This window comes from Leopardus geoffroyi, chromosome A2 (assembly GCF_018350155.1).
Source record: "Leopardus geoffroyi isolate Oge1 chromosome A2, O.geoffroyi_Oge1_pat1.0, whole genome shotgun sequence".
Lineage (NCBI taxonomy): Eukaryota > Metazoa > Chordata > Mammalia > Carnivora > Felidae > Leopardus > Leopardus geoffroyi.
In genome coordinates, this window is record NC_059331.1 from 169,033,249 (window position 1) to 169,047,419 (window position 14,171).

General features: G+C 46.3%; 1 protein-coding gene and 1 long non-coding RNA gene across 5 annotated transcripts in view; both read right to left on the minus strand.

Moving 5' to 3' along the window:
- Positions 1-14,171, minus strand: part of PTPRN2 (protein tyrosine phosphatase receptor type N2) — an 809,741-nt gene that overhangs the window by 702,649 nt on the left and 92,921 nt on the right. The window lies entirely within an intron of this gene.
- On the minus strand, positions 3,507-4,774 carry LOC123607193. Its single transcript, XR_006716702.1, has 2 exons — positions 4,403-4,774; positions 3,507-3,752 (listed from the first exon to the last, which is right to left on the minus strand). It is a non-coding gene; the product is annotated as an uncharacterized LOC123607193 (long non-coding RNA).

The following is a 14,171-nucleotide window of genomic DNA, read 5'->3' on the forward strand; positions in this document are numbered from 1 at the left end:
CTGATTCAAGTCTGCCAGCCAATGCCTGAACACCAGTATTATTTAAAAGCTTCCAGGTATTTCTAATGGGCAACCAAAGCTGATAACCACTGATCTAGCCAAACTCCTCATTTTACAAGTGAGAAATCCAGCATCTTCAATGGAAAAGCAACTTGAACAGAGAAGGTCAAGAAAATGGCTGGTGGCCCAGGCTGGCCCCAAGGGTCCTGACTTCCAGTCACAGAGGTCATGACCACAGTGTGTATACAAAGGTACACATGCACACATGTGCACACACAGACATACGCACACAACAGATGAATCAATGGCATCAGGCTTCCAGATTAAGAAAATGAAACCATTAATCCAAAATAAACAGACAAAAATGTATACAGTTTGGGCCTAGTTGTTTTGTTTCTGTTTCTTTTCAGAGAATGAAGAAACAAAACACTAACTACTGATACATCTTCATTTCTGATAGAGAGGAGCCTACCAGTCCTGCTGAAACAGTGAGCACAAGCAGCTCAAGACCACCTCTACCCCCACCCCCACCTCCACTAACTTTGACCCAATTGGGTCAGAAGGAGACATGTGACTCAGTGGGTTAAGTCTGAAGCTTGGCCTGAGCCAATCAAATTAACAGATGGAGTTGACAACTCAGGCAACTGGGCATATGAAAATGGCAACTGGCCCTCACCACTCTCCCCCATCACCCACAGTGGTCTTACTAATGCTGGGGTAAATTTCTGTTCCTTGAAACAAATAAGAAAAAACAAAATCCTACCAAAGTCATCAGAGTAGCCAAACAACATTTGTTCGTGCCACACAGCAAGTGTGAGAGAAACCTAGCCAAAGGAAAACATAAGGAATGGGGATTTTTCCTACCATCATAATGGGATCTGACTTGTTGGCAAATAGTAGAGTGAAAGGAGGAATTCCATTCCAACAACTGGAAAAAAAGAATATGTATTCTGTTTTGCCAGAAAACTAAGATTGACCAATAAGATCAGACCACTAAAAAGACAACTATGTGTTTTCCTAGTGGCTTATAAGATAATCTGCTTTTTATGTATTTACTTTTATTTCTTACATTTCTGCAGCTTTCCAGAATCTCAAATAACCTGACTGAGGAAACTTTCCGGGTGAGTGTCTGGGATAAGCCCTACCCTCCACTCTACGAGGAAGCAGGCAGGGTCCCCCAAAGGCCCACAAGAAGGTATTCATGGCAGCCTTCCTTACAACAGCCAGACACTGGGAACAACCTAAGCACAGCCCATTTCTCCATGGAACAGTACTCAGGAGCAAATGAACAAACATACGCCATGGGAGGTAAAGGATAATGCCAGTCACTGAGGTGGAGAGCAAACTCAATTACTGTGCCACCATCACCCCGCCATGCTGTAGGGACATACACGACCTTGAGTGCACATCTCAGGGAATTCAAGGAGTGAGCTGACATGCATCTTGGTGAGAGAACACAGAAGGCTGGCTGGGAGGGGGGGTGCGCAGGGGGGGCAGTGAGTCAGCATAGAAGGTTGGGGGGGGTACGCAGGGGGGCGGTGAGTCAGCCCTTTCCCCAGTAAGCACCACCCCACCCCAGAGACTTTGTGAGGGTGGAGCACCAGCAGCTGCAGGACCCACCTGGCGACCAGAGCATCACCTCTCCTACCCTTGTTCATCTTTGTTGGAGTGAACCCTGAAGGACTTTAAAACCCTACTTGTCTTCAGTTCTGATAAGGCCAGTGCTTGTCTGGACCACAGCTTTGGGTGACTGCTACCTGAACACATCCATTAATCTTGTGCTAGTTCTAATCTCTTCACCATGTCAACCGCTCAAGCACTCAACCCTTGGCCTTGAACTGACCTGGCCTCTGCAAGAGCAGACTGCTTACTTCGGGGAGCTGGAGGCCTATCCAGACAAGACGCTAATGCCGAGAGCCCCTTGGATCACCGAGTTTCCCTCCTCATTCTCTCCTCTTCTTTCAGAGGATCAGTCTTTTTTAAGCAGAGATCTGAGAGTTTGTTTGTTTCCCAAAATGGAGGAAAGAACAGGAAAGTAAACTATCCTCCTGTCACACCTCACAGGGCCCTTTAATCAGAGGGAAGCCAAGGAACAGCTACTCTCCACTTTGAAAGATAAAGCTGGAGGCCTGCACAGCAGCCCACGCCTTGTCCTTGCAGGTGAAGAAAGTCTCTATAGGACTGGGCCTTCACTCTCTCCCCCTGCTCCTACCCACAAAGCTCCTGGATCTGCCATCACGGTGATCCTTACGGGGTCTCACACGTGCACATTTACCTGCTTTTCAGTCTCTGAAATTTCTTCCAATTCTGAGAATAAGTCTGAACCCCCACTAACAACACGGATTTCGAGCCAAATGAATAAAGGGGGGAGGAGACCCTCTACAAATTGTTTTCTCTCATTTCTGAATGTAAAAGTAAAACCAAGAACCTCCCCAAATTGAGGGATACTCTGACCACAGGATTTCTCCGAGGTTTGGGTGTATGTATGAGACTCCTGATTCATTCTATCACTGAAATTCATTTTCAGGCAAACAGGGACACTCAGTTACAAGACAGCCCAAGTCTCCAGCGGGGGTTGCCTGGAACATAGTTATTCGCGCTTCAGTGCTCATCTAACCCATAAATGACCATCTCCTCTTCTGCCGGCTTCAGAAAGAGTTCACAAGAGGCACATAATGGTTACCATGGGTGTTAATAGGCATCTTAAAGGCACCTGATGGTGGGCCACCATGATTCCATGCAGTTTTGAGAAGCAAATGGTAAGTTCAGTCAGAGGAAGAGAGGGCTGGGTCAGCTGTGGGTTCTAGATGGGATTCTGTCCCTGTGCCACTACATTTAACATCTAGGAGACCGACTTTGCCATCTGTTAAATGAGAACAAAAATACTTCAGGGAGAAAAAAAAAATTGCTCAAAGATGTTACAAAAATCTAATGAGATAACACATGTGAAAACACTCAGAAGTATAAAACCCAATGCAAACTCCTATTATTTAATGCTATTTCAGTTACAAAAGAGACAAGTAGGGTATTAATCCAGCAGGAACATCTCACAAGCTCAAGCCCTGGTAACAAAGTAAGGCAGTTTCCAAAACAACCCCCAACCAAGCCTAATCGCATGAAGTCGGCTGCAGTGAAAACCACCAGAGTCAGAGTCTGACAGAGACCGCTGGTCACCCACCCGTTAACTGATGCTTGACACACAGACCTGCCTCCGTGGAACCTGTGCTTCAAAAGTATTCACAGGTCAATGCTCCAGCAGGAGACGGCATCCCAGAAGTACCAAGGGCTCACCCCAGAGGCATGCCAGGGCCCTGAGAGATGAATGTCCACCTGTAGTGGCATCACGCTGGCTGGAAATCAGCCCCCCTGCCCTCCTCAGAGCAGCGTGTTGGACACTTGCCAACAACACCGCTGGCTTAACCACTGCAGTTCGGCCTAACAGTCTCCCATACGCTAAAAAAAAAGTAAGTTTTTTTTTTTTTTAAATATGATCTTTAGGACTCAAGTTTAGTATAACATTTTGCTTTAATGGTAGTTTTTGTGCTTTTCAAAGTGGCACAACCACTGATACACATTATTCATCCAGGCTCTTGGTTGTGGCTGAAAATATCAATAGCTTCTGATCCCCAACACTAACTTCCTGTCTCCACCAATGCTTCCAGCAAAATGAATCAAAATTAAATCGGGATTTAGCAGATTTCTCTAAATATTGCAGCAATTCTTGACTCCGAGTCTTAGTAAGCGAGAAGCAACTGTGAAAATATGTTAAAACCTTAAAACCATTCCTGCCACAAACCAGTGCCCATTCTCTGAATAGACCCTCCCTGGAACAAGCTGCTTCCATGTGTGGTCACCCCTGTGGCTGGCATGCATGAGCCCACCCCTGGAATGGCACCCTGGAACTGAGCTGGCCCATGGGAGAGCAGGCAGGGGCCCCACAATCAGATACAGATGCACACACCCATGTCAGCTCTACTCCCGCAAGTGCTGCTGCAGAATGGGAAAAGGCAGGACATTCTGGACGGCTTTCTGATCACCATGGCAACTGGGCTCTGGGAGAGGAGGAAGAGGAGGAAAGGCCTCCCAGCTCTGTGCAGTGATGGCTTCATAAACTGCAAAGCACATTCCCCAGACATGGGCATCTGAGAAGAGCACGGTTAGATACTCAGATGTTCAGGTTGGCTTGAAAGCAGCTAATGAAATTGCCATCTTGGCTTCAAGAGATAGCCCGAGCCATCCGACCATCTAACAGCTGACAGTTTCGATGTGGAAAAGAATGAGCTATTGCTTTAAATATCAATTTTTAAAATCAGGTTGGCTGCAAGTATCATAAAAACAAACTGTTTTTAGCATTTGAAAGAAAAAGAAAAAACTGCAAAGCAAAAACTATTCCAATACAAACCTATTAGCATTTCTTGGTTCTGATATAATCAAATCTGCTTGGTTTGTCTCAATGAAGCACTGGATGATCCCGTACGATAGAGCATCTCCTTCCTTCTATGCTGGTGGCATTCTTAGACACCAGGATCTAGAACGTGTAATACCAAAGTGACATCAGAGCATAGACAAATCAGCCAAGACTTGGGCCAGGAAGAAAGGCCAGGGTAGGTATGGGAGGCAGACACAGCTCCTCGGTCACTGTCTGCACAGAACACAGCAGTGTCACCCACTTACAGCTGACCACTCATCACAGCAAACCCTGAACCAAATGGAAGAGGCACAGTGCGCCAAGAGACTCCATACATGGAATTTGCTCATCCATCAAAAAGGGGCTCCTGGGTGGCTCAGTCGGTTAGGCGACCGACTCTTGGTTTTGGCTCAGGTCATGATCTTGCAGTTTTGTGAATTTGAGCCCCGCATTGGGCTCTGCGCTGGCGGTGTGGGGCCTGCTTGGGATTCTCTCTTCCTCTCTCTCTGCCCCTACCCCACGCACACTGTCTTTGTCTCTCTCAAAAATAAATAAACTTTTAAAAATTAAAAAAATAACTGATTAAACTTTCAGAAAAATGATGGGAAAGATGGATCCTGGACCCTGCAGAAAACACTATCTACAACTGGCATTTCTAGTTAACTTTCCCCCAAGAAACACGCTGAGTGGTTCTGGGTTTAGATATGCCATGGGAAACAGCAAATGAGTTTCATCGAGTAGATAATTAATTGCCCCATCCCACCTTCAAAATTGTAGATTGGAGTTAATTCAATGAATTAGTATATGAATCCAGAAACTGGGGACTAAAGGAAAAACATTATTTTAAGAGTGTCTCAGCAAATGTGCACATCCACTGTCCTCAAAGTCAGGAATCCATCTGGGAAATGGGGCAATTCCTCTTGCATTCACTTCCACTGTGAGGAGAGGTGGACCTTCACAAGATGGAGGTAAAAAGGCAAATCCACTGGGCAGGATGACATCTAAGAACAGTTAGGAAAGCAGGGTGCCGGGGCTCTGGGGAAAATGAGCTGCTTGGCTGGAGGAAGTGTCCTGTCAGAGAACGGTCCTAGAGAGAGGCCGGCTGAGCAAAGGCCAACCAGGTAGGATATTTAAACTGTACCCTATGCAGGCGCCTGGGTGGCTCAGTCGGTTGAGCCTCCGACTTTGGCTCAGGTCATGATCTCACGGTCTGTGGGTTCGAGCCCCGCATTGGGCTCTGTGCTGACAGCTCGAAGCCTGGAGCCTGCTTCGGATTCTGTGTCTCCCTCTCTCTCTGACCCTCCCCCATTCATGCTCTGTCTCTCTCTGTCTCAAAAATAAAAAATAAGCATTAAAAACATTTTTTTTAATAAAATAAAAAATAAACTGGACCCTGTGGATGGGCAGCATCCTGAGGGCTTCACAGCAGGGCAATGGTGAGTGCAACACGAAGCTGCAGCAGGTCACCTCTGTGCCCCTGGGAACGGGGCCAAGGAGCCATTCTAATATTAACGTGCAATTCCAAGGTACACTCAGCAGGGCCTATCTTGGTTCACTGTTAATTGACTCCAGCAGTGAGAACTAAAATACAATCTAAGTGAGGGTCACGAGGCGGTCTGGCGGGGAAGAAGTCTGGGATCAGAGACCTCAGAACCATAACATGCAGAAATACAACCTATAAGAGTCCACTTCCTTACTATCTTGACTTGAGGGGAGAGGCAGCATGCCTAGGTTCTGAACCTACCTTTATCACCCCTGGGATTTGTATTACCGTTTATTCGGAACAAATATACTCATGTTGTTTCCCCATCATCAATTGTTTTGGTTATAAAGTCACACCCAATATGACTAAATTGGGATCACCTCAGTGATGTTGTATATGTGGGTGTGCACGGGTATGCACACACATGTCCGTGAGTGTGTGCATGTGCACAAATGGAGCTGAATCAGTTTTAATTCATCATTAAAGTGAAGGCTCAAAAGTGCATTTATTTCCTGTTAATATGCCAAATTAAACTTTGCTTCACACTGTTTAACTCAGTAATTAATTTCCATTCCCTTTTAAGTTTGATTAATTGGAATTTAGAGCGCAACAAGCCTCCTGGTCACGCCAAGTGATGTAATCCCACATCTCTGGGCTGTGGGTCTGCGTGTGGGGTGCTCGTTGCCCCTCTGTGAGGACAAGGGGGCATGATCCTGCTCAGAGAGCAGCCCTGGACAATAAAAATTGTTTCAACAATTAATTCACCGAGCACAATACAAAGGGGGCGAGTGTGCTACTTGCCGGATCTTTCTCATGAGGAAGCGCCTGGCACATTCTGTGCCTATGGGCATGGCAAATGGTCTGGCAGGGCACACCACTGGTAAGCACCAGTGCCTCTGGGTGTGGTGATGGCGGCAGAGTGAAGGGATGTGGAGGAAGTTCTTTGCCTTTGATTCTATGTTTCCAAAGGGTTCGATTTTAATGCGAATATGTCCGTGCACTATTTGTAGAACTTATTTTCGAAGCAACACATGATGAACAAGAAAAGCAGAGGAAGACCCCAGTGACTAACACTTTCTCTTTTTTTCCATATCCTATTCCTTTTTTTTTTTTTTTTTTTTTAATTTACGTATTCTCAAGTTAGCTAACATACAATGTAGTCTTGGCTTCAGTAGATTCCCGTGATTCATCATCACATACATATAACACCCAGTGCCCATCACCTTAATGCCCATCACTCCTTTTCCCAACCTCCCCAAACCCCCACCCCCTTCAACCCTCAGTTTGTTCTCTGTATTTAAGAGTCTCATGATTAACACTTTAGTTTTTTATACAATTAGACTTGGTACCATCTTCTTTTATCAAAATAATTCCAAAGTGGGCTAGAGTAACAATAATGCTCTATTTCTCACACTACGTGGTGGGCTCACTGGTGTGTACTTTCTTACACTCACACTATTTGAGCATATTGAACATTATGTATAAAGATTTTAGAACAAGAAAGACAATGTGCTCACATGGAAGAATTTTAGAATGAGCTATGGTGTTATCTTTGGGGTAATTTTTTGTGCGTACTTTATTATTTATTTCCAGATCTTATAGGTTATAGTTAGGAAAAATAAAACTTTTTACTTTAAAAATCCATTTAATAGATGTGAGTAGAAGCAGTGAGAACTTATACTCTATGACTTAGTACAAAATTATGCCTTCCTGTTCCTTCCTTGATCTCTAACAATTTCCTTCATTCTGCCAACTATTACTGATGATTTCTGCATATCAGGTTAACATCCTAGCCCCAGAAGACAAGGACATTCCCCAATCTCAGGAGCTTATGAGGAGTGGGTGAGCAAGGGCGCACACGCTGCTGTCTAAGAAGAGAGGAGGAGCCGATTCTAAACCAACCAGGACTTCCGACAGAGGAGATTCTGGGTGTCACCACTGCAACATTCATGAAACGATATGTGTCAGCTAGAAAATTACAAATAGAGGACACATCTTTTATTTCTAATAAGTTTAATTTTTACATGAGCTTCACACCATGACATCCTTGTCAAGCCCCCAGGAGTGCTTTAACCTGGCGGCATGTCTCTGGAAAACCAGGGCACTAGAAAGTTCCGGAGACCATCACCATGTAGTCTGAGAGATAATTTTGCTTTACATTTTATGGATAATATGTGTACAGTGGCTCCTAAAACATTTGGTTCTAATTTTCTACTCTGCAAACAGCTATTCAGCTTTATACCAACACACATAAGTGTCTGAGTTCTTTTTTTTTTTTTTTGTTTTTGTTTTTTGTTTTTTTTCTTTTTTTTTTCTTTTTTTTTTTTATTATATGAAATTTATTGTCCAAATTGGTTTCCATAAAACACCCAGTGCTCATCCCAAAAGGTGCCCTCCTCAATACCCATCACCCACCCTCTCCTCCCTCCCACCCCCCATCAACCCTCAGTTTGTTCTCAGTTTTTAACAGTCTCTTATGCTTTGGCTCTCTCCCACTCTAACCTCTTTTTTTTTTTTTTTTTTCTTTTTTCCTCCCCCTCCCCCATGGGTTCCTGTTACGTTTCTCAGGATCCACATAAGAGTGAAACCATATGGTATCTGTCTTTCTCTGTATGGCTTATTTCACTTAGCATCACACTCTCCAGTTCCATCCACGTTGCTACAAAAGGCCATATTTCATTTTTTCTCATTGCCACGTAGTATTCCATTGTGTATATAAACCACAATTTCTTTATCCATTCATCAGTTGATGGACATTTAATAAGTGTCTGAGTTCTTAAATGTGCCAAATTTTCTATTAAGCAAAACGAAACAAACAAAATCTTTTTTTTTCCCCATGCAAGAATCTTTGAAATCTCAAAGCGTCCTTTCCACACGTTTCTCAAAATGTAAATAGATTTAATAGCTCTGTGAACTGCAGAAAGGGCACTTACTGTCCACATACAACACTTGACGCTGTATCAGAAAGGGAGGATAGAATAGGTTTCAGCGTGTGGCACTGCCCCTCCCAGATCACAGACTTGTAGCACCTTGACCCACAGAAAACAGGGGCAGATACGGCCGCAGCCGCAGCACAGAAACCGTTTTGGACGAGGACTCGCCTTCGGGTAGCACATCAAATGAAAGCTCCCCGGGGGAAAAAAACATGAGCTTGGACAGGCAACCCTACTCTTCCCCTTCCCACCTCCACTCCTCAGGACTCAAAACAGACTCCAGCTCAGGTATAGAATACGGGAGGGCTGCCAGGAGGCACAGGCTGGCCCTGTAATGGGCAAGAAAAGTCACTTCTACCTATTTACACACTGCTCCCACGCCGCCCCCCCCCCATAAGTGAACCACACTCATCACACCCCTTCTTGGGCATCCCCCCTTCCTGTGACTCCCCAAACTGCAACTATCAGAATCCATGCTTACACCAGTTTACAATCTGGTCACAAGACGTAGGTAGGGTCCCTAAGCAGGTTATAGAAGTGCCTTTCTGCGAAAAGCACAGTCAGTTCCAAGTCCTGCCAGGTCAGCCCTAGCCCTGACCAAGATCAGCTACCCCAACAGGGAGGGAGTGTGAGTGAGGGTTCACAACCTCCCGTGTGCCAATCCTTGGCCAAGACAGAGGAAGTACCGGCAGGCAGCGAGTGAGTGAGGCCAGGCCGACAGGGAACAGGACAGGTGAGTGTCCAAGAGTACTTTGTGGGTGGGAACCTAATGGCAGAGGCAAGAAGGAGGGTGGCCAGGCAAAGAGTGGTCTGATTCCATAAATGGTCCCCATTCCACCAGCAAGGCTCTCACAAATCCAGGGCACTTTCCTGAAGACAATGAGCTGGGCTGACTCAGGGAAAGGCACAGGGAACAGCAGGAAAGGATCACTCATTCAATGGTTGCCACTCATCTCCAAGATGTCGACTTCCACGTCAGAATGCAGATTGTCAGGAAATCAGTAAATACTTCCTACATGCACATTATAACTAGCAGAAGAAAGGTAGTACTTGAAGACTCCTCAAAAGTCTTCAATCAGAAGAGAAGTTAAAACACAAACCTCAGGGCGCCTGGGTGTTTCAGTCAGTTAAGCGTCTGACTTGGGCTTAGGTCATGATCTCCCAGTCCCTGGGCTCAAGCCCCACGTGGGGCTCTGTGTTGACAGCTCAGGGCCTGGAGCCTGCTTCTGATCCTGGGTCTCCCTCTCTCTGCCCCTCCCCCTCTCACACTCTGTCTCTCTCTCTCAAAAATAAGCATTAAAAAATTGAAAAATTAAATAAAAAATATAAAACACAAACCTTGAAAAATACTCAAACATGGAGTGCCGTGAATAGGACAAACTATTTTTGGTGAGCAGTGGAAAGAAGGCAAGACCAGAGCACGAATGAGTGGAGAGGTGGGTAACTGGGGGAGGGGATGGGATCGGAGCAGTGCAGAGACGACAGAGAAATGAACAAGACAAAGGGAGGTCACCTTAAAGTAACCCTGAGGTTGGAGCCACCTGGTAAATGACCTCAAACGCTCATGCTGGCTTCAGGAGTCTAACCTCATTCCATGGGAAGAGGGGCAGTTGAAGGTCTCAGGCTAGGAGATGACAGCTGCAGGGTGAGAGTAGAAAGGAGAGCAAGGCAGGCCACCCAGTCAGAGGAGAATGAGGCAAACGAGGGGCACAGGTCACAGTGGGAATGGAAACCAGACAAACAGAAGACACTGCAGAGGAGAGCTGGCAGGAACAGGGGTTTCTATGCACAAGGCCCCCCAAGACTGGGGCGCACAAACAAGAAGGATGACTTAGAAAAGCAAACTCAAATAATTCTGGCCATTCAAGAAAAAACTGGTAAGTGTTCCAGAAGCGCCATCTTAAGGGAGAGATATTACATCAATCTAGAACAGGTAATAGAAAAGAGAGTTTATGTGCAGCCATACAAGTAGCCTAACTATCAGGAAAACAGATTTCTAAATCCTGTTTTCAGTGGATTTGTGGATTCTTTTTTCAGCGGTCAAGTGTTTTCCTAAATGGAAAACAACCAAAATCAGATATTCTGTCCTAAAAATAAATTCCAAAGGTGTAATAACCAACTACTTTTTACATATGTAAAGAAAAAACGAAAGCAGAATTATAAAGATTTTTTAAAGATGATGCTTATGTCGGGAAGTGAGATGTTCACTTTCATGCATGCCATGGGGGCGTGAATTAAGGCCACGTTGCAGAAATTGGCTTTCCAGCACGTCACATGCCTCAAAAGTCCCACAGCCCATGCTCCACTAATCTGATTTGTAAGAATATTTTCTAGGAAAGTGATACAAAATACTAAATAAAACTTCAAGCACAAAGCTCTTTTCTGTTATGATATTTATATTAACTTAAACAATAGTGAACATAACTTAAATATTTAAAAAAAGATAGAAATGCTTTTATAAGGTTACGTTATACTCACGTTTTGAACATAAGGGAGAGGTTAAAGAGGAAGTTTGCAAATGGTTTTAGGAGCATCAGAAAATGCAGGCGGTTGAATGCTACATGAAAACTCAAGACACATAGCTGCAGGTAGACTATGAAGACATTTGCACAAAGTGGGGAGAGGAGAAAGCCAAAGGCAGCACTGCTACACTATTAACAGAGACCACCGTGAGTGGTGCCTGTATTTCCCGGCTATTTTCCATTTTTCACATCTCTGACATGAGCAGATGCCCATTAAAGGATGAGAAGTGAGAGAGGGAGACTAACAAGGCCCAAAAGGAGGAAGGGGAGGACACAAGTCCAGGAGAGGCACAAAAGTGTGGGGTGAGCCTCAGGAGAGGCACCGGAAGCTGAGCCTGTCAGAGCTGGGGCCCACCAACCGAGAGCACACGGGGGAAGAAGTGCAAGTTCACGTCCTCTGCTTGGAGAAGGTAGGAAAACTGAAAGAGGCAGCAAAGTCACTCTGCCTGTTCTGCTCTCTGGCCAGTTGGCTAAGGCTAAATCACACTGTGATGACGGCTCAGTCAACCCGTGCCAACACCGGATTTTCCTGCAGGTCTGCAGGTCTGCTGCAAGGGATGGAGCCCTCCCTCTGGGACCCGGCAAGACGAGTCTGCTGAGACATCACAGGTTGTGGCAAAAGTAACAGCCATGTGTGTAGTGGCTGCACCACCAGCACTCACTGTTCACTCCCTACAGGGAACCACGGAAGGGTGCTCCTCCCTAGAGGGGACCACGGAAGGGCGCTCCTCCCTAGAGGGGACCACGGAAGGGCGCTCCTCCCTAGAGGGGACCACGGAAGGGTGCTCCTCCCTAGAGGGAACCACGGAAGGGCGCTCCTCCCTAGAGGGGACCACGGAAGGGTGCTCCTCCCTAGAGGGGACCACGGAAGGGCACTACTCCCTAGAGAGAACCACGGAAGGGTGCTCATCCCTAGAGGGGACCACGGAACGGTGCTCCTCCCTAGAGGGAACCACGGAAGGGCACTCCGCCCCAGAGGGGACCACGGAAGGGTGCTCCTCCCCCCAGCCGAAGCTCTACCGTGGCGGGAACACACCAGCTTCCCCAGGTCCCTTCTCCGTGGAAGGAGCGGATCATCATTAAGAACTGAGGACACAGCAGGAGAACCACGCTTCCTGAAAGAAATTACTTCGCTGACCCCAGGCAAATGCCCCACTATGTGGGCACACAACAAATTAGTATAACTTTCCCCCTGAGCTTCAGAAATTTGTCAAGGCAACAAGTGTCTCCCAGTGGGTCCAGTGCAGCCTGGGTCACTGAAAGCTGTCCTCTGCAATTAGAGGGTTACCCAAAAGTGAAGAGTTTTAGAATATTCAAATCCTAAATTTCTTCCTGGTTTCTTGAAGTCTCCTGGTTTGCCTCATTTGCCTTCCTGGCCAGCTAGCTCAGTGAGGGCCCGCAGTGGAAACATACCTGACGAGTGAATGGATAAAAGAAAACATGAATGGCCACCAGTTGTCATTCCCACAACACTGGGAGTCTTCACAAGAGACGTCAGCCGCAGCCTTGAACACAAGCGCTGGCACACAACTCTCACACATTAACTCCCAAAAGCGTGCTTCCAGAATCGTCCAAGGAAAGCAAGTGAATGTCGTCATCGGTGAAGATCAAAACCCACAAATGTGGCCTCTATACCTTGCTGATAAAATGATCTTTTTTTTTTAATTTTTTTTAATGTTTATTTTTGACAGAGAGAGACAGAGCATGAGTGGGGGAGGGGCAGAGAGAGGGAGACACAGAATCCGAAGCAGGCTCCAGGCTCTGAGCTGTCGGCACAGAGCCCGATGCGGGGCTCGAACTCACAGACCGCGAGATCATGCCCTGAGCTGAAGTCGGACGCTCAACTGCCTGAGCCACCCAGGCGCCCCAAAATGACCTTTAAAAGGCCACGTTCCTCAACATCTTTATCCGGAATTTCTAACACCATGAAGTTGTGATTTATCCAGACAGAACTATCATCAAGTCTGCCTCCTCGGAGTCTGGAAGCCCAGTCAGGATGAGCAAAGAACCACTACTTCAGTAACCCCACAGGGCTGCCTCGTTACCCAGATAGCATGGTCAAAACAGGAGCACCACCTCCCAGGACAAGTAGTGAAGGGGCGCCTGGGGGGCTCAGTTGGTTGAGTGTCCAACGTCAGCTCAGGTCATGACCTCACTGTTCCTGAGTTTGGGCCCTGCGTCAGACTCTGTGCTGACAGTGCAGAACTTGCTTGGGATTCTCTCTCCCTCTCTCTCTCTCTGCCCCTCCCCTGCTCACTCACTCTGTCTCTCTCTCAAAATAAACATAAAAAAACAAAAAAACAAAAAAAAGTAGTGAAAAGGGTTATCATGAAGCTGATTTTTAAAAAAAATTCTATGGAAACCCTGTTCAGCTCCCTGAAATGAGCCTTAGGAGCTGGGAGATCCTAAACACCAAGCGTGTCCCCACAGAGCCAGAGGCAGCCAGGTCTCCTCACCCAGAAACCCTCCTTGGCCGGAGGCCTCAGGCTGTCCGGTTCCCACAGAGGCCAGGGGCCCCAGGGTGTCCGGATCCCACAGGCTTTCCCAGGCTCTCCGGGTGGTCACAACTCATATGGCATAGGTTTCACTGCTACTACCTCATCTCTTTTCAAATACATTGTACTTTTTCATCATCCCCCACTTGTCAAATGAAAGCTTCTTCTTTTTCTTTTCTTTCTTTTTTTTTTTAGAGCAATAAAACAGAAGAGCTCAGTCTATCAGATTTTCCACAGCATGCTGGGCACCCCAGTAGATCACGACCTGCAGTTGACAGGCCCAGCTTGTGATCACTAAACACGAAAATGAAAATAAAAAACTGTTCTGAG